The following is a 21,173-nucleotide window of genomic DNA, read 5'->3' as shown; positions in this document are numbered from 1 at the left end:
TCTTCATCATTTCCAAGCTTGAAATGATGCCCTGGACGCTGTTTTTGAATGCATTTGCACATGGCTTTGATTTGTCAAAGTTTGTTCCATTTTTTGGGCATTGTATCTCCAACTATCTCCACATGTCCAAATTCGAACTTTGATGTTTGGATTTCGAACTCTATATAAATGTTTGGCTATCGGACAAATCTAAAATCCTAAATCTTTTGGATTTGGATAAAGACTTATTTTTCTCATTCTTGGTGGAGTTGAGGTAAATTTCCTTGGTTATTATTCTAAAGGCATTTGTATATATTTGGTTTGATTGTTCTTGCAAGTCTCATCATTTCCATTTTTAGATTTGCATTTGTTTTGTATATGTCAAGTTTATTCTTCTATTCTTTTGTCTACTTCTCTAAGTTGCATATACAAAGCCTCACTTGCATATGCAGTCGGGGATAAAATCCCATTCTTAAAAGAAAGACAAGTTCATTTTTCCCTCACATGCAAATGCAAGATAAAACGCCACCATTACGCATTCCATGTACCTCAATATGCTTGCCCTATTGTTGAAGTTTCTCCCACAAGCCTATTGGATAGTCTCACATTTTTTATTTGTTAAAACATTGGTGTGTTACTCATTTTCCCCCTTGCTCACTTAATTCCAAGCTTTCTGGTTATATATGCAATCCACTCCAAAAAACCCGTTTTTGGCTATTCAAACCATTTCGGAGTCATTCTAAGCTTGACCCATTTGCTCATTCGCTCCTTGCAATCATATCATACACTCTCCCTATTCATACTTAGCCCTAATTTGTGTTTTTACACACCCAAGTTTGCTATGGACCCTTCATATGACGATGTTCATATACTATGGAACTTTAATGTGACAGTTGCGCAAGCACACCATTCGGCAATGTCAAAAGAAGTTACACCAAAAAAGGGAAAGAGACTACTGTTGGATTGAATCACACTCTCAAGTCACTCAATCATCGACTTGAGTTGTTGGACAAGGATCTTGGAGTCTAGAATAGCATGACGATGATCGATTTGGATGTCTTGTGTGAGTATGAACTTATCACGTTTGTTGAGATGTACTATGTTACGCACATGTAATGACCAACAAAGAGCAAGTTTTACAAGGACTTGAAAAAGATGCAAAGGCAATAGTAGCGAAGATAACTAACCAATAAAGCACGATCAGAGAGGCATTTAGAGCGCTATCATTCAAAATCATCACTAAATATAACGAACTCAAGAATCAAGAAAATGTTCTCACAGAGTTTGCAGAGGCCATCCGTTTACAACTTGAAGTGGATGACTTCAACGTTAGTGTGCTAGGTACATTGGCAAGCTAGAAGTATTCATTGAAGAATCTCCAAAATCAAATGGAGATTTGTAACAAAGAGATATTTGGAGAAGAAAGCATACTCAAGAAGGTTACAATGATCTCACAACACATTGATGAACCAGATATTGTTGTATGCGAGTCTTTGTAGAAGTTTGGAGAGCTGGTTGATACCATGTGACTACTTCGAATTAGATTTTCATATGCTTTAAGTAGAATAGTAGTAGGAATGCAAAATGTTAAGAGCATCTATGTTATAAATACATGATAACATGCACCTGTATAACCAACTCATGTAGTTAAGTTGCAATTGCATTAGGCATGCAATTTTGAACAAAGTCAAAGTAGTTCGTTAGAGATAAGTCAAGGTGGTTGAGGTTGTTCTACTTTTTCCTCCACCTTTCTCTCTCCTATTTTTCTATATAAATTAGAGAGCTCATTGTAAATAATCATCTTTTGGCAGGGCAAAAAAATTCTGCCAATTTGTATTCTGTACTCTAAGACTCTGTGCTTGGATGTAAATCAGATTTCTTTCAATAAAAGAGTCAACTTGCTTTCAAACTTTGTCTTGATTCAAGTTGTTATGTGACAACATTTTTTGAATATTGATTGGTTTTTTTGGAGCTCTGATTAAGAGGGATTTGAGTTTAATCGTGCAAACTTTGAGCTACTTGAGCCAATTTGAAGACTTTGAGTTGCAGGAGGACAAATTGTAATAGATAGTAGTGGCTCTAATCAGTTAGAGGTGAAGAATTTGGGCTTCAATTGTAAGTGTTGTTATTGAATTTGAGGGTATCCAGTTAGAGATTTTGTGCCTTATTGGTTATTCTGCTTGGATCTTCATTTGAGACAAATGCAGGAGACTTTGAGTTCTTTTTTTTTTGTTTCACAAAATATAAAAAGTAAACTGCTGCCCCTGGTGTTGTTCTTACGTCAATTCCAGGGTGAGCGATATTATTAGAGCAATTAGGCACTTTTTGTTAAGTTGGAAAGTTAGAGTTGTAGGCAAATCATTCCTGAAAAAAAGAGGAATTGATCAAGAGAACCATCCTTTTTGTACTTTAGTTAAGCTCCTATTGAAGCCACCTATGGTAAGAAGGGAGCCTCCCCTATTGCTGAGAGGAGAGAGAAATCTCATGAAATGTTTCCTAAAGTCATAGTCAGTGATGTACAACTTTTTTAGCCAACGTAGAGATGATACGACATTGGTAAATACTAAATAGTAAGAAATAAATTATACCAAAGCCCCGATGGTGAATGGAAGCGCTATATTCTAAAATTGAGACTTGGCTCGATGAAAGATAATAAAAAGCATATGAAGTCTTGACAGCTCAACATAGCAAATCAGCGTATAACAGGAAGCCACAATAGTCACAACAAGTATAGAAGTGATAGTAATATGGAATTACAAGCCTTGAACCATTGCCTAGGAAATTGTGAAGGAGTTATGTGTTTAATGGTACTCATTCATAGTTCGGTGGTGTTGTCATAGAATTGATTAGACAACGATAATAATGGCCATCTTTGGACAATTGCAGATAATATATTATGCATGGTGATAATCAAATTTGAGAAGAACAATATATTATACGACATGATTGAAACTGTTATTGGCACTATGAATGAATATAATTAGAAATCATGGCACATTAGCACAAAATGAATATAACATACCTAAAAAAAACAATGATGGCATAATGAAATAATACGAGTCCATAAAGAGTAATAGGAGCAGTATAAAGAGCAATTGGAACCCATTGAGGAAGACAAATTAAACATAAAAAAAAAAGTTAACATCAGAGCTGTCAAAAGACAAGTCAACGGTGATATGCATGTCGTGTGATCCCAACACTCAAACAATTACGTGTATATTGTATTTTTTACTCATTTTCACCTACTGACTCAAAGTTGATAGAGCCATGATTGCAAGGCTAATTGTTAATTTAAATGTTTATGATCATGCATTTGGTTATGCAAACTCTTGTTATTTCATGCATATAAGTTACATTTTATGTAGAAAAGTAAAAGCCATCACATAGAGAAACCAAAATATCATATATCTTTCTTGAAAATGTAACTTTATTTATAAGTGTTCATCATGTTTCACACAGGCTGTGAAACTAACCAATGAAAAATAAATCAAAATCTGATTTACCATATAAATGCAAATGTGGAAAATGAAAAGAAGAAAGTAAGAATGGGTAATGGATGCCAACCATTGCTTGGAATGATTGGCTACGTTGCTGGTTGTCCTCATCTTTGTTCCCACTATCCCACTTTCCATGCTTCCACTCCAAGTCCTGCAAGTACAACAAAAATGGGTTAGATAGAAACGATCTAAGCAATGACCAACAATCTCACCATCCTACTCCGCGCATATGCATTTACATCCAAAATCCCAAGACTCGAATTTATTTTCTGACTGTTTCTCTCATGTGCAGTAAAATGATAAATGCCGCGTGGACGTAATATGTTGCTCCCACAAGGGTTCAAGCCTAATGTATCATTGATGAATAGATATCAGACAAAGCAAGGAACAAACATAATATCAAAGGGACATATCAATTGTTGATTTGAAACCTTATATTATATCAAATAATATCACAGAGTAAATCAACTAATTATTTAAGGGTCACATTTTTTTAAATTCGAAATCTTATAGTTAAACAATAACTAGAAGGATGTTTTTAGTTTCAAGTAGTGTAGAAGTGATCATCAAACATAAAGTAAAAGGATGCTACAAGAGGATTAGTAGGCAACATATAAATATCAAATGAGCAAGAGAAATGAGTTTTCAGCATGAAGGGCTTTTGAAATGAAAATTATAATGGAACTATCACAGCATTATAATCACAGTTCAAATCTTCAGTATGCTTGATATGTAAAATCAACACATTATGACAAGAAGAGCAGAGTCAAAGTATGTTAGTGTAGAAAACATATATCTATAGAAAGGGATGAAAGGCATTTAAAATGAGCAAAGAAATGTGATGAAAACTTTTGAGGAAATGGCATTTCGGAAGAAAGAGTATTTAACATCTTTAATGTTGTTAAAAGGAAAAACGACATGACATCTTCTATAGGAGGGTGCGTAGATTTTGAGTTGAAAGTGGACTAAAGGATTATCATGTGCAAAATGTAATGTTTTGAAGGCAAACGCGGCCCAAAGGCAATCTGGACTCAAAGGGGATCTCGACCCAAAGTTGATCTCAGCCTGAAGGCAACGAATTCTCGAAGGAGATCTTGACCGTAAGGAAATCACTCTAATACCATTGTAGTGTTCCAATCCCCCACAGTTGAAGACGTGCTTCCTTTGTATACCTAATTCATCCTCGTCAAGTAGTTGAAGGGAAGGGAGGAAGCAAATTGAAGGAATTGTACAGCCTGGAGGAAGGAGTCACTGAGTCGTATGGTAGTGGCTATGAGGCTGTAAGGTGAGAGGAATGAGGCCGTACTGTAAGGGGAAGTATGTTGTACGGTGATGGGAAGGTGGCCGTACGGTGAGGGGAAAGAGGTCGTACGGTAAGGGGTTGAAGGTGTATAGTGGATGCAGAGGATGTAGCCATATGGTTTGAGAAGGTAGTTGTACAATGCTGGAATGGTGACCATATGGTAGATAGGAGTTGTCTGCATGGTAAGTGTAGCAAGCGGAAATGAACGATTTGTACACCTAAGGGAGTTCGCCAATGATAGAAGATATGTGATGAAATTCAGTGACGCTAAAACATGGTGAGTTATATATGATATATTAAACACAGACAACTTGGTACACAAGAGGGAGAGATCACAAATATATGCGATTAATTTTCGAATGGTAATTATATTTGCAAACAAAGATGGTGCACGGATTTGCCAGATTCGAGCAAGTCATACAAAGATGGAATAGGGTGAGGGTTGAACCCCACCGAAAATGGAATAGCCAAGTAGGGAAGATCTTTCACTTCCGAAATGGCGAACAAAAAAGAATCTAAAGTATTAGAAACTATCCAAATTGCATGCCACTACTACCTATACACTGTGCTCCTGAGTATTTACAAAGATAGCTAACGACAACACTTATGGAAACACCAAAAATAAAAATGGGTTCGAGATATACTAAATCAATCAGAACCACAAATACAAATATTATTAACCTGACCCCCATATTAATTAATTAAAATAACAAATTAAAGGTCCTTTTATTATATTATTTAAATTGTGGGATCAATTAATTAATTAATTGAATTAAACTATTAGATTAAAATTTGGGGACATGACAAATCCTTGCCACCCAAAGATTGCTTGGCCTCAAGTGAGCCATCATCAGATGAAATGCCAATAGTTCCAGGGTCCTAAATCAAATGCGTAGGCGAGACAAGTGAAATGACATCGATCCTCCGCATCACCATATTGCCATCAAACTTTCGCTGTGCTACTCTGATATAAATATTGTCATGTCCTAAGTCACCAGAATACCAAAGATGCCAATCATAAAATACATTGATGTCATCATGTTCATCAGTCTCTTTTGGAACCTCATAACTTAGGCAGACCTTGTTGCTCTTGTGCGAAATACCCTCATATGGAAAGATTGCAGTTATACATGCCTTGAGCATGGTTGGAGGATAGACTCCATCATCAATCAATAGTAGCAATTGCTCCTGCAAGTAATCTTCGTCCCTTTCTCTAGATTCATTATTCCATTTATGTGACTCTATATTATTATCCATGCTCTCATGTAGATTAACAACCTTGCTCTCATCCCATGAATAGAGCATTATGGGGTTTCACTTCAACATTCGTTTTGTTGTCAGCACCAGGATCCCAAATCAAGCACATAGGTGAGATGACTGAATTGTCATCAAACCTCCCTTGTACCAAACTGTCATTAGGTGTCCACTGGGTCACTCTGATTTAAACATTGTTGTGCCCTTCAGCACGATCCCAATGACTCAAATCGAGAAAATCTTTGTCGTTATCATGTTCAAAATCTCTTTGGGTATGGTCATACACACAGACGTCGATGCTAACACAAACTTAGCCATTGATATGATCACAACGACCACTATTATATTCTTGACAGATGAAACATCGACAAAGAGAGCCTCGGTGGTGAGAATGTCAACAAAGGGGGGCTCGGCCGTGAGTATCTTGACGACAGAAGCTTCGGTGAATGGTGCTGCGATGATGGGAGCCTCAGCGAAAAGTACCTTAGTGAGGGAACCTCGAAGGAGAGTAACTTAGTGAAGGGAACCCCAACCATGAGTATCTTGGTGAAGGGAGCCTTGGCAGAGAAAGCCTCGATGAAGAGTACCTCGATAACAAATAAATTTTTAGTTGCAAATAAAACCTTGGTGGCACACAAAACCCTGACTGAAGCCTTGATGATGGATAGAGCCTTGATAGCAAGCAATATCTCAATGGCGACAAACGTAGCTACTACAATGGACACAACCACAATGATAGACACACAATGATGACAGAGAGCCACGATGATGTCGACGTACACAACTACAATGATGGATACAAACTCAATGTTAGTGATGGACATAACAACATCAACAAACATGATGATGGACTCGGTAACGGACACGATAGTGGTGACGACAACAGACACAATGAAGATGATGGACATGGCAACGACGACAGTGATAGACATGATGGTGGACTCGGCAATGAACATGACGACGGTGATGACAACAGAGACACTGAGGATGATGGACATGGCGATGGTGACAACAACAGACACAATGACAGTGATGGACACACCAATAGGCACAGTGATGGTGAAGAAAAAAAACACAACTATGGTGACAGATACAACTACAATGACAAACATACAACCTTGGCAACAAACATGACCATAATGATGGACATAGCTTAGGTGACTGATGCAACCTCGACAACAATCATGACCTCAATAATGAACACAACCTCGGGCACAAAAACAACCTTGATGAAGATTGAGCTTTAGCAATAGACACAACTTCTATGGTGGACACAACTTCGGCAACTGATAGAACTTCCACGACAGATAGTGCCTTGACGACAGGCACAACCTTGGGCACAACTTCGGTGGTGGGCACAACTTGATCCGTTTATGTCTTCACAAGATCCATGCAAGCAACATCTTCATTTTTTAGGTGTTCTCCCCATGTTGGTGTAGTAAAAAGATTTAGCAAATCCTCCTGGAGTAGCCCTGTAATCATGCCTTCATTCTCCTCACATAATGCATCACCTTTATCGTTGTCATCAATTTTCGCCCACTTGCACAAATGAGATATTAGTTTTTCTTCACAATTCTTGAAAACATTACTGACCAATCTATATGCTGCTATAGAGGGGATACATTCTAGATTATGGACATCCCATAATATAGATGTGATGGGTAGGGATATTTCATCCATCTCTTCAATGCACAAAATCATAAGACTCCATAGCAACTAAAATCTTAGTATCATGATCTTTACTGATGGTGATCAAGAAGTGATGAAACATATCATGGACCAAATTTTGCAATTCATGATCGAAGAGAAGGTTACTTACTTTGACATTCACACAATTCTCACATATTATAGATCTCCTACCAAAAGGGTCACTATTGAAGTCATCAAGACTCTAAAAGCTATCAACTATCAAATGCAATATCTCTATCATGGTTTTATCATCATACAGAGCCTTGGGAGCTGAAATTCTCAAGACCTCACTGAGATATGCTACAAATGCCAACCTTTTGTCCTTGTCATGGTGTCTCAAAAGCTTGGGTTTACTTAACGTATCCTTAATCAGCTTGAGGATTCTCTATATAAATCTTGAAGGTAATTGGTTCACCTTACACAAACATACATCCAATATATCTATTGGAAGATCAACACCCTCCCTGAGCTCTTTGTCAACTCTTTGTAGTGCCTTCAACCACCACTCTCCATCGTTGCTTGGCGCCATAGTGTGATCCCAATCTCAAAATCTCTCAATCATCCCAATAGGCTAGCAAGATCACCAACTTTGATACCGCTAAAATGTCTCGAAGGTGAACTCGACCTGAAGACAATCTCAATCAGAAGGGGATCTCGACTAGAAGGGGTTCTCATCTCGAAGGCAGCGACTTCCGAAAGCGGATCTCGACCCATAGGCAATGTCGGTAATGTCCTGAAGCGGATTTGGACCCCAAGGAAATTTCTTCCCAGAGGGGATCTTGACCCAAAGTTGATCGCTCTAATACCACTGTAATGTTCTAATCTCCTACAGTTGAAGCTTGCTTCCTCTATATACCTAATTCTATCCTCGTCAGGTGGTTTTTAATTAATTAAAGTAACTAATTAAAGGTGTTTTTATTATATTATTAAAATTTTGGGACCAATTAATTAATTAATTAAATTAAATTATTACATTAAAATTTGGGGACATGACAAAAAAAGGGTTGCTTTAGCTATAATGTTTAAATTCAAGAATTCAAGAATATTTTTGAGAAAACCTATTCAAACATTATAGTAAAACGCATCACAGGAAGATGGAAATGACAAGAGAAACCTATGTTTTTCTTCATGGAGCTATACATGTGACACGTATCAGTATGAACAACAATTTGTTTTTATGTTAAATAATAACATCTAAACTAAATGTTATCATATCTTCAATGGAAATCTTCTACAACAAAGAAAACAACTTATTAATAGATATATCAGAAAAATGTTTGTCAGCAAAGGAATAATTAATGACACAAAAAGGATGGAGTTTCCATTTCCAGCTAGAAGCTTTCAAAGGTAGATTAAAACATAATAGGCTAGAAATTGAGTTTGTCACTGTTAGGAAGGAGTTTTCAAGATAACTTCACCATCATTTTAAGCTACATTTTCAAGATGAACTAATAAGTCCAAAGGAAGTAGATTCAAGCCCAAGTCAAAATACAAGCTTTCATGGAAGTAGTGGCTACCAATCAGAGAAGAATTTCCAAGTGTCTATGGAAAGTGAGTGAAATTTGTAGAAGATTGTCATCTCAAACCATTATCACAAACCAAAATGGGGGGCATCCCAAACCTAGTCACAATATGTTCTTCTAGGAAATCAGTGACCACTTTTGTAGTACAATTCCTAAATTTTTTAGCTTTAGTCCACCATATGCAATAATCAATAGCTGTTAGAACAAACATGTCCTATAGATGATGGTGGGTTTACAGACCCGATGAAATCTAGCTCTCACTTGGTGAAAGGGTGAACCTTGAAAAATGGTTGCAATGGCATAGCCGGGTTCCTTTCCCTATTGATACTTGCTTGACAAATGTGACAAGAATGTACGTGTTCATACGTGTCATTGAAAATGGTAGGCCAGAAGTATCCTTACCTTAGAATCTAATGGGCTATAGCCTCCGCTTATGCACGTGTAGTATCGTAGTTGTCATGGTATTGTTCTAGTACTTCTCTTGCTTCTCCATGACCCAAACATTTCAAGTAAATCCCCTCATAGTTTTTCTTGTAGAGTTTTCTATCTTGAAGCACATAGGACTTACATTTTATCTTCAGTCCTTTATGTTGGGAACTGTTCATCCATTGAGGGTATTGATTTTCGAAAATGTAAAATACAATGGCTTGATAGCAGACATGTGTGATTATCCCTTCATTCGTGTCCACTTGAGATACCATGCTTTGTTCTTTGTTGTCCCTTGTCATCTTTGTTAACTGTTGTCCTTTTATTAGCTTCATTGGTTGAATTTCTAAATGAAATTCTTGTAAGACGGCCATCCATTTTTCTCTTCTTTCCCCTAGCTCATTCTGCATTAACAATGATTAGACTGTAGGGTCCAGTATAATGACATATATCTTACTCCAGAGTATGAATTGGTGAAACTTCTTGATTGCTTTAGTTAATTATTATAGGATCTCTAATAGAGAGATGCAAATATCTTCCTCTTACTTTTTTTATTATAAACTGCAAGATACTGATATAGTATTATCTGAATAATATATATGTTCTCTAAATCTGAATTTGATTGCAATTCAAAATAGTGATGATTTATTCTATTTGATTCTTCATGTCAAAATCGACTGTATATGCATCAGCTGGTTATTGTATTCTAAATATGGTTATCGCTGAAGGAGGAGAGAACATTGCGGTTTGATTAATATTCTTCTTCAATCAACGATTGCATAATACAGGGAAGTAAGAAGTCATGATCATGTAGGGACATGACTCTACGTGGCCAAATGCCACGTAGAGGGTCATGGCCCTACGGTTTCATGAACTAATTATTATTGTCACTGTCAATTGGTTTAGCAAACCAATCTAAAAAACATTTGTTAGCAATTGTAAACTCCAAGGTTAAGTATAGATATATATTAGTAAACATATAACAATGATTAAGTATATATATGTGTGTGTGAGTGTGTAGAAATTATAGAATAATATACTAAAAACATATAATGTTCTTCACTTCTACTGAAGCTACACTTTAACACTCCCTCTTAGCAAGGGAGAAGTGAAATAACAAATATTTTGTATGAACTCAAAAATGATATCAACATTGATGATATTCATTCAAAGAACAAATTCTCTGACTTGAACACTTTGATATAGTGACTTGTCAAATAATTGTAACCTCAATGTTATGAACACTATCATAACATGTATTATGATCTTCGGCACTTTGGATCAAGAAACATAGTGATCATAATACGTTCGTAATCAATGACTTTGGGCGTATCTGGAATAGTGGCATGATAACAGGCCTATCATTAGTAAGATTGTCACCTTACAGTGATTACCTTCTGAATACATGTCTATGAGAGATCATCATCTTTCATTACATAGTTGATGCAACTATTTGGTTAGAAGCATAAACACACATACAAAATTAAAACTTAAGTTCAATATTCAAAAAAATTACAATTTGATCATACCAAGTTTACCTCTGAAATATTCCAATTTAACCTTGGCAAGAGGTTTGGTAATAATATCCACTATTTACTCATTTGTACTTATGTAAAAAAACTTGAGCACATACCATATCTCCGATTCAATATTCTTATATTGATGAGAAAAACTGAATTTACAGATAATTGATTTATCTTTAGGTCTGAGTACAACATTGCATATGTCATTTATGTATTCAAACTTTGGAAATGTATCACTCTCTCTTTGATTGCTCACTTTGGGATTCTCATTTAAATTAATCCACTTTATCTCTTTGTTCAACAACTTAAAATGCAAGATTTTCATCCTTTTCATCCTTAACTTCACTAGGGCTGCTTGAATTTTCTTCCATTCCAGACAGACATTATGAGTGTGACTGAATTTGTCACATTTGAAGCATTGTACTTTGGACCAGTCTCTTTTCTTGTATGATTTTTTGAATTCCTTCTTGTTTTGATGAATTCCCTTTCTTTTTCCCTTATTATTGGCACAGATTTGAAGCACTTGAATTTCTCCCTCTTGATTTGAAATGATTCCTCTCATAATTAATCTTGACTCTTCTTGAGTGCATTCATTTTTGAGTTGTTCAAACTTAGGAATTTCTGGTGGAGAACTTAATCCATGAATAAATGTCTCCCAAGATAGTGGTAGTCCTTTTAGGACTATATTGTTGAGTTCTTTGTCATCTCCTTGATTTCCAATGGTTGCAATTTGATCTTTCAATTTTGAGATTCTTGGGAAATAGGACGTAATAGTTTCTCCATTATTCATCTTGATTCAATGTTAGCAATCTGCTTGTGCTGTTAATTTTGAAAGTATTCTTCATAGCGGAGAACATCTCAAAGGCTATCTTAAGATTTGCTATGGATGGAAGAATGTGATCTTTAAGTGAATCTATGATGATCTTCATGGCTTTGCTGTTGTGTCTTTTCCAAGTTGTTTTTGTTACTTAATTTTAACTCATGTTAAAATTCAGTTTTGAAAGATCAAATTCATATTCAAAGTCGCAGAATAATTTTTTATCATTCATATTGAAAGAATATGAAATGTCCTTGTATTATTCATTTTTGAATATACAGCTGATATTTACAAAAGAATGAAATGATCAATGAATATGTTGAATGAACATATACCTCTCACACAACTGACTGTGAGAGTAGCCTACTAATAATAATGCTTCCTATCTATGCAAATGCCAAGACATGAAAGGAAAAGCAAACAAAGATGTAGAGAGTCAAAGGGACCAGCCATTGCCTGATGTTATGACTGGTTATCTTCTTCTTTTAGCCTAGATATCTAGCTGCTACATTGAGTTGATTCGTCAGCGGTGTCTTGCAAGCATGCACAATGGGTTAGATTTTAAGAAAAATCTAAGCAATGGAGGTAACCTCATCTCATGTATTATTGTCTACTTTATTATCATATCATTACACTTGCATAGAAAGGAAAAGATAAAGTACATCAGTCATTATGCTCAAGTACAAAGAATTTCAACAGAGCTTTAGGTTTAATATGCATATTGATTGAAATCAACAATATGTCCATCTGAAATATAAAGACAGTGAGCTATTGTTGTTTAAAGAGCATGATCACACTATCAACAAAAGAGAAATTATATGACTGAAAGCTAGGTTTTTAACAGAGGTGAAAAAATCTGCAAGGAAAGATGTTTAAAATACAAACATGAGGATTCAAAATCAGAACAACAGCAGCAGATTCTAGAGCAAAGAATAATAATCTAATTCATGTATTTTTATGCCTCAGTCGTCCTCCAATGATAGTAATATATAAATACAAGAGAACAACAGGAAGCTATAAATTCCCTCCAAAAAGGGTAGAAGAAAGAGGATATGTCTCGGCTGCAAATAAAGTTCTAGCAGCCTCCAAATGAAGAATACTATGTAATGTCCAGTAATCACATGCCAACAACAAATGAAGGGGATGGAACCTTTGTATTCCAGTCATGACGGCAAGAGTAATCTATAGTAGGCAAGCAAATGCAAACCCCATAGTTCCAAACAGCAGGGTAAGAATATAGGTTAGATACCAAAGTGTGCAAAGGGGTAACAACAAGTGCAATTTAGAAACCCTAAGAATATAGTCACCTGAAAAATATCCAAGTCATATGCAGAAAATGGCAGAAATAACAGTAATATTCCATCAAACAACGACTACAGAATAGGCTGAAGAACAAAGAGAAATGAACTCATTTTCTACAGGAAGAAAATCGGTAAAATTGCAGAATAGTGTTGTTTAAGTCTTTCCAAGCATGAACCCGGTTCAGATTTATAATAGCCGCAAGTGCAAAGTATATATCAAGGTACAAAAACCCTTTACAAAATACAGAAAAACAAGAAGATGGAGCAAAATATGATCTCAACAATGGCGACTACAGATGAAATGCTTATTCCAACAACAATGACTATAAACAACAAAAATGACATCCTTCAGAATACAAGCAACAAAAAAAATGAATTTCCATTTATAAGGGCATGTGATGAGAAAACAACCAAAACCCATAATTCCAATAGCAGGGTTAGAAATGCAAAATGAAAAACCTAGAATGACTACGGAACAAACATTGTTTGTTTCTAAAAGTGTCAAAAACAAATAAAAACAAATACCTTCATTAATGTCGACAGTAGTAAGCAAAATTGCAACAAAAAATTTAGATATTCTTCTTTCCAGTCATGGCAGCTCAAACTCCAGATGCCTCTAGTAACAAAAAAATCCCGCATTCCCTTAGAAGACTTGACATACAGAAAAACAAGAAGATGGAGGAAAATATGATCTCAACAATGGTGGCCAAGGAGAAAATGCAAAAACCCTTCACATTCCTTCTTGAGCTCTCCAGAAGATGAAAATATGAAATGAAGGATTTTGGGGTTATCAAATGAAATATAATGCCCTCAATTATATTTGATAAACATTGAAGTCTGATAGCTTTGGATGGTTTTTACTTTATTTTAAAAAAAAAGTATGCTGTGGGTTTTGGAAAGGGGGAAGTTTAATTGTTTTAAAGTTTTTATTTTATTTGCATAGGTTCAATATTGTAAAACATAAGTACTAGATGACATTTATAAGTCATTTTAATATTTTTGTTATTTCTTAAATGCAAATAAGAGGGAAAAAGGGAAATTTGAATTTCCTTATGATTAATGGGTCAATATGACATGTGCGGAATGCTTAGTCTTAGGAGTTATGAAGAGTTTCAAAGACTTAGTATTGTCATTTAAAGTCGTGAGGAATAAATATAGGAATCAGTTGTAAGTCGAATCTGGACTTTGACTAGGCATTTTGAGTGTTTTTCTGATCAGTTGGAGTGTCTTTTGCAGAATTTTGAGTGAGTCATTGATACTATTATGACTTAGCATAGTTATTAGGCAATGAGTCATCATTTTTTATGAGGATTGACTCCTTTTTTGGAGCCATTTTCCATGACTTTGACCCAAGGTGGTTCCTCATTTTGAGGGTTATTTATTGGCTGTTGAAGAAGGTTCTTGATATATTCTATCATTTGTACTTGTAAAAGGGATTCAGTATTGAGCAGAGGCCTTTAGTTATTTTCACTGTGTCTTCAATATTGTCTCAAATTGGAATTGTATTTTCATAATCTTAAAGGAATATATTGAGCATTGGAGATCTATTTTTGGTGTCATTTCTTGTATACAGATTAATGGTTGATATTTCTTATAATTGTTATCTTGAAACCTTAAAGATTTGTCCCGTTAAGCATCCTTGGGTGACTATTATTGTTCTATGCAGGTCAAAAATTGTACCAGTTATTGTAGGTGTTGAATGTGATCAATTTTCTTTTAATACTTTCAAGTATTTGGTCTTCTTTTGAAATACTTGTGTAGATCAATGTGTCCAAAATTGTATTTGTATATCCATTGCTAAAAGTTTTCGTCTCGTATTCAAGAAAATGCAGCTTTGATCATAATCTTTTGGTGTATTTCCATTTGACCTAAGAATTTGTTTTAAATCAATCCTTTCACATCCCTTTTCCTCACAAGTTTCTTTTCTGGTTATCTGTTCACAAGTGATATACCATTGAAATTTTTTGATAGGAACTGGCCTAGAATCCGAAGGTTCAGTCTTGTTTTTAGGTCACCCACACCTTCAAACTAATCCAATGTTCTCCAAAAATGTCTGGTATTTTGATGCAAAGATAGGGTGCAATTTCTAGAGTTAACAGTTTTGTCTGAATCGTTTTTGGCATAGATTTATTTTCCTCTATAAACTCTTCTAACTCCATTTCACATAGTACAATCATTACTCTAATTTTCCATGATGCAAAATTTAAGGCTCCTTCAAGCATATCTACTAGTCTTTACATGATTCACCATTTTGAATTAAGGTTATATAGATTCTGATATAGAAGTTATTATAAATCTGAATTTCTCTATCAGGGTGGCTCTAATACCATGTTAATTATTATAGGATCTCTAATAGAGAGATGTAGATATCTTCCTCTTACTTTTCTGGTTATAAACTGCAAGATACTGATATAGTATTATTTGAATAATATATATGTTCTCTGAATCTGAACTTGATTACAATTCAAAACAATGATGATTTTTTCTATCTAATTCTTAATGTCAAAATCGACTGTATATTCATCGACTGGTTATTGTATTCTAAACATGGTTATCACTGAAGGAGGAGAGAGCATTGTCGTTTGATTGACATTCTTCTTCAATCAGCGATTGAATAATATAGGGAAGTTCTGTTCCCATAGGGACATGACTCTATGTGGCCAAATGACACGTAGGGTCATGGTCCTACAGGTTCATGAACTAATTATTATTGTGACTGCTGATTGGTTTATCCAATCAATATAAACATTTGTTAGCAATCATAAACTCCAAGGTTAAGTATAGATATATTAATATACATATAACAATGATTAAGTGTGTGTGTGTGTGTGTGTATATATATATATATATATATATATATATATATATATATATATATATATATATATATATATATATATATATATATATATATATATATATATATATGAGTGTGTAGAAATTATAGAATCATATACTTAAAACACATAGTGTTCTTCACTTCTACTGAAGCTACACCTTAACAATGTTTACTAGGGCAAACAATTATTTATCCAGATTGGGATAATTTAACTTGGTATTCTTCAATAGGAAACTCATAAATGCGATGGGTCTTTCGTCTTCTTCATCTTTCTTTTGTGTGAGGATACCTGCACATGAATGTTCCGAAGCGAAACAATAGACTTTGAATGGCAATTGATAATCAGGATTCACAAGTACTGGGGTAGTAGAAATAGCCATTTTGATGTCTTCAAAAGATTTCTTGACTTCAGGAACCTAGTAAGTATTTTCTCCTTCCTTTAGTAAATCATTGTGGGGGCGAACTATTTCAGTGAACCCGTTGATGAATTTTCTTACAAAGCTAATCTTCACAAAGAAAGACTTAAGAATTTTCTGACTATGAGGGGGCAACAATTTTATGATTCTTCTACCCTTTCAAGATCAATTGAAATATCTAGTTTAGAAATGATGTGGCCCAAGAGCTTCCCTTTTGTAACTTTGAATGAACATTTCTTCAGGTCAAAAATGTGGGTGCTTCTCTCTTTTGAAATGTTCGTGAGGTCAACCTGTAAATGAATATGCATTTGTTTACCGACCCCTTAAACGTTTCATCCATTGCTCTTTGAAATGTAGCTTTTACATGAATGTAATGAGCCCTTTTTTAGCATATTCTTGTAGTTGGCTAGGTCAATTCACCATTGCGTCCCTCATGAGCAGGCAGTAGGATTTGAGGGTCTCAGTTATGTGGTTATAGGCTTTCCAACAGCCTATGGTGTGTTTTGGCTCCATTGGAGGAACTTACTATTTATAGTAAGTAAAACTATTGATTCCAATGAGCTTAGATGAGTTAGAGGAGTTGGGTGATGCTCTCGGTTTAAAGAAACTAATTAAAGGTGTTTTTATTATATTATAAAATTTTTGGGACCAATTAATTAATTAATTAAATTAAATTATTACATTAAAATTTGGGGACATGACAAAAAAAGGGTTGTTTCAGCTATAATGTTTAAATTCAAGAATATATTTGAGAAAATTCATTCAAACATTATAGTAAAATGCATCACAGGAAGATGGAAATGACAAGAGAAACCTATGTGTTTCTTCATGGAGCTATACATGTGACACGTATCAGTATGAACAACAGTTTGTTTTTATGTTAAATAATAACATCTAAACTAAATGTTATCATATCTTCAATGGAAATCTTCTACAACAAAGAAAACAACTTAGTAATAGATATATTAGAAAAATGTTTGTCAGCAAAGGAATAATTAATGACACAAAAAGGATGAGGTTTCTATTTCCAGCCAAAAGCTTTCAAAGTTAGATTAAAACATAATAGGCTAGAAATTGAGTTTGTGACTATTAGGAAGGAGCTTTCAAGATAACTTCACCATCATTTTAAGCTACATTTTCAAGATGAACTAATAAGTCCAAAGGAAGTAGATTCAAGCCCAAGTCAAAATAAAAGCTTTCATGGTAGTGGCTACCAATAAGAGAAAAATTTCCAAGTGTATATGGGAAGTGGGTGAAATTTGTAGAAGATCCTCATCTCAAACCATTATCTCAAACCAAAATGGGGGGCATCCCAAACCTAGTCACAATATGTTCTTGTAGGAAATTGGTGACTACTTTTGCAGTACAATTCTACAAGTTTTAGCTTTAGTCCACCCTATGCAATAATCTGTAGCTATTAGAACAAACATGTCCTGTAGATGATGGTGGGTTTACAGGCTCGATGAAATCTAGCTCTCACTTGGCAAAAGGGTGAACCTTGAAAAATGGTTGTAATGGCACAGTCGGGTTCCTTCCCCTATTGATACTTGCTTGACAAATGTGACAAGAATGTACGTGTTCATACGTGTCCTTGAAAATGGTAGGCCAGAAGTATCCTTACCTTAGAATCTAATGGGCTATAGCCTCCACTTATGCACGTGTAGTACTGTAGTTGTCATGGTATTGTTCTAGTACTTCTCTTGCTTCTTCATGACCTAAACATTTCAAGTAAATCCCCTCTTAGTTTTTCTTGTAGAGTTTTCTATCTTGAAGCATATAGGACTCACATTTCATCTTCAGTCCTTTATGTTGGGAACTGTTCATCCATTGAGGGTATTGATTTTCGAAAATGTAAAATACAATGGCTTGATAGCAGACATGTGTGATTATCCTTTCATTTGTGTCCACTTGAGATACCATGCTTTGTTCTTTGTTGTTTGCTGTCATCTTTGTTGTCCGTTGTTTGCTGTTCTTGATACCAAACATCTATGGTTATCCCTTCATTCGTGTCCAGTAGTAATGAGGAAGTTGGCATAAAAATGAGTGCGTTGCAGGAGAGTTTGGAGAAATTGAAGCTTCATCAACAGAGGTTGGTGGAGAGCTTGTCGGATCCCACGACAATTGAGAGGGCAGCGAGGTATATGATTTCCACCTTTAGAAGGCCGACACGAGGTTGCAAGGAAGGAAGCTTGAGTTTTCCTCGACAGGTGTCCATGATGCTGATGTACCTATATTTAGTACGACACTTGCTAGCCCCATCTGCAACATTGATAATTGACTCATTTCACAGAGATCGGTAGATGTGTTAGTACCCTCGGTGGATAGCGACATTGAGCTTCAGCATGTTGAAGCTCCCAAAGTTGTTGCAGCTAGTGTAGAGAAAGTTGATGTAGTTGTTACTATTGACACTTCTGGCTCTCTCGAGGAGGGCATTGTTTTTGGAGATTTGTATATGAGTTATCATAGTGCTACTCCAGTATAGGAGGTAGCTGCTTTGTCAGGTGGGACCAATGCATGTATGGAGTCACCCAATTGTGATGTTGGTGATTTGTATGTTACAGCAGAGTCAGTAGATGTGGGTTCATGCTCTAGTGTTATTGAATCACAACTTGACGTTGAGTCATGTGTGCAGTATCAGGTGTTAGTAGTTGAGGCTTTATTAGGAGATGTGGATGCAGATAGTATGGACACATCTGATGATACATTTGATGATGCTATGAGTTGTGCCAAGTACAATATCCCTTGCTAGGTATCAGTTGATGACTCTAAGGAGGTTTTGGATGGGTCTTTGGATCAGTATTTATGGGATCTATCCTTTGAGGTGAAAGATGAGATGTGGAGATATTGATATTGTGAGGGCTTCCATTTTTACAAATGAGGAGTTGATTGAGGTACATAGTAGTTGTATCTTGGATGCAAAGTTGTGCAAGGTCGGTAGTAGACATGCAATGAGTGATCTTGTGGTGGGCAGTTTTGATTCGGTTTCCTATCATAGTGCAGTTAGTGAGACAAATAGCTTGCATAGATGGCAAGGGTTACAGAGGTATCATGTGACTTGTCAGTTGAAGATGAGTGATAGTGACATTTCTTTAGCTCTTGAGCATTATGTTTCCATTTGTCAGATGCTAGCTACATTTGGTTGGGGTGCTCTTGTGTTAGATGAGCATGGTGATAGTAGTATTTTCGTAGTAGAGGTTCGTAGGCTTCAAGAGGCTGTCAAGATCTTGAAGCATAGTTACTCTCAGTTAGTTGCTGATAGGGATTACCTTTTGGAGTGGGGTAGCACCTATTATGAGACGTTATGAAAAGAGGAGGTAGTTGAGCTTACCCAATAGCTTGAGGTGACTGTGGACTCTCTTCAATATACTTAGTTGGCTCTTTAAGAGTTGTAATCACAGTTGGATGAGGTTATCGTGGAGTTAGAGTAGGTACAATCGACATCAACCCCAGACCCTATTCGGTTACATATTCTTCCAAGTCACAGTTTGTAATAAGATTTACTAATCAATGAATCCTTTTAGAATTTATGCACAGAGAAGATTGCTCAAAATTTCCAAACACTAGGGATTCATGGAGTGTATAGCCATGTAAAGGTGTAAGAGGTGAGAGGAAACCTGTAGGAACACAGAAGTGAAAATCAAATATGATAGAATAAATTAAATAATCTTACTTAATAGCTCATGCTTGATCATGTTTATTGTATTCTTTTGCTACCAAGTCGAGAGGTGTGATTAGAAAGTAGGACGCTTAGTGGATGACAAGGTGTTCCATGTCTATTCTGGGTAGGGAGGGTCTTTCTTGTTAGAGATTGTGTGGGGATAAGTTATGGTCAAAGGTTGGGTGGTTAAGCCCGTGGCAATGCTTCCCTCTCTACAAGATGTCGGACGCACATTAGACAAAGATAATTTGATCAATTCAAACAATTGTCAGAAATAGGTATTTTTACTTTTATGATATATGTTCAAGTAAAAGGTAAGATTAATTGAGTTGTATCATCGTTACAGTTGTTTCTTTAAATGAAAGCAATTCTTATCGTCAATATAATTGGCAACCAGTTAGATCGGTTGACCTTCTAACTCAATGTGGAATATATTTATTTGCGAAAGATAGATTTTGAATTTTTCAGTCTTTCATTTATAAGATTAATGATTATGAGCATATTTTCTAATCTTATGTTATTGCCACACTTAAGCAAATCAAAAGGAAAGGAATGATATAGTGATATTTGAAGCCCTAAATGATACAGTGGTATCTGAAACCCTAAATGATACAATGGTATCTAAAGCCCTAAATGATACAGTGGTATTGATGCCCCAAATGATATAGTGGTATTTGATGCCCTAAATGATCTAATGGTAATTGATGCCCTAATTGATACAGTGGTATGTGATGCCCTAAACAATATAGTGGTATTTGATGGTAATCGTCAATTGAATTTGATATAGTGGCAATGGATGGTAGTTGTCAGTTGTTATTTAATATTGATATTTGTGAACTAACTTGGGTGGTTGGAAAAGCATCCCTAGAACGATTTGATCTCAAATTCTATGGTATGTAGATTTTAATTTTCATAGTAAATTCATTGATGGTGTTTTCAATTCTTAGT

The 21,173-nt window shown here is 35.5% G+C and overlaps 1 long non-coding RNA gene across 4 annotated transcripts in view; it reads left to right on the top strand.

Moving 5' to 3' along the window:
• The window catches only part of LOC149536450 (uncharacterized), a 204,123-nt gene that overhangs the window by 137,981 nt on the left and 44,969 nt on the right, over nucleotides 1–21,173 (top strand). The gene's annotated exons all lie outside the window — the stretch shown is intronic.

Source organism: Cupressus sempervirens, chromosome 10 (genome assembly GCF_028749045.1).
Source record: "Cupressus sempervirens isolate cs-2001-9-10 chromosome 10, ASM2874904v1, whole genome shotgun sequence".
NCBI classification, from domain to species: domain Eukaryota; kingdom Viridiplantae; phylum Streptophyta; class Pinopsida; order Cupressales; family Cupressaceae; genus Cupressus; species Cupressus sempervirens.
The sequence above is the reverse complement of the archived record's forward strand: the minus strand, read 5'-3'. Positions and strand labels throughout refer to the sequence as shown.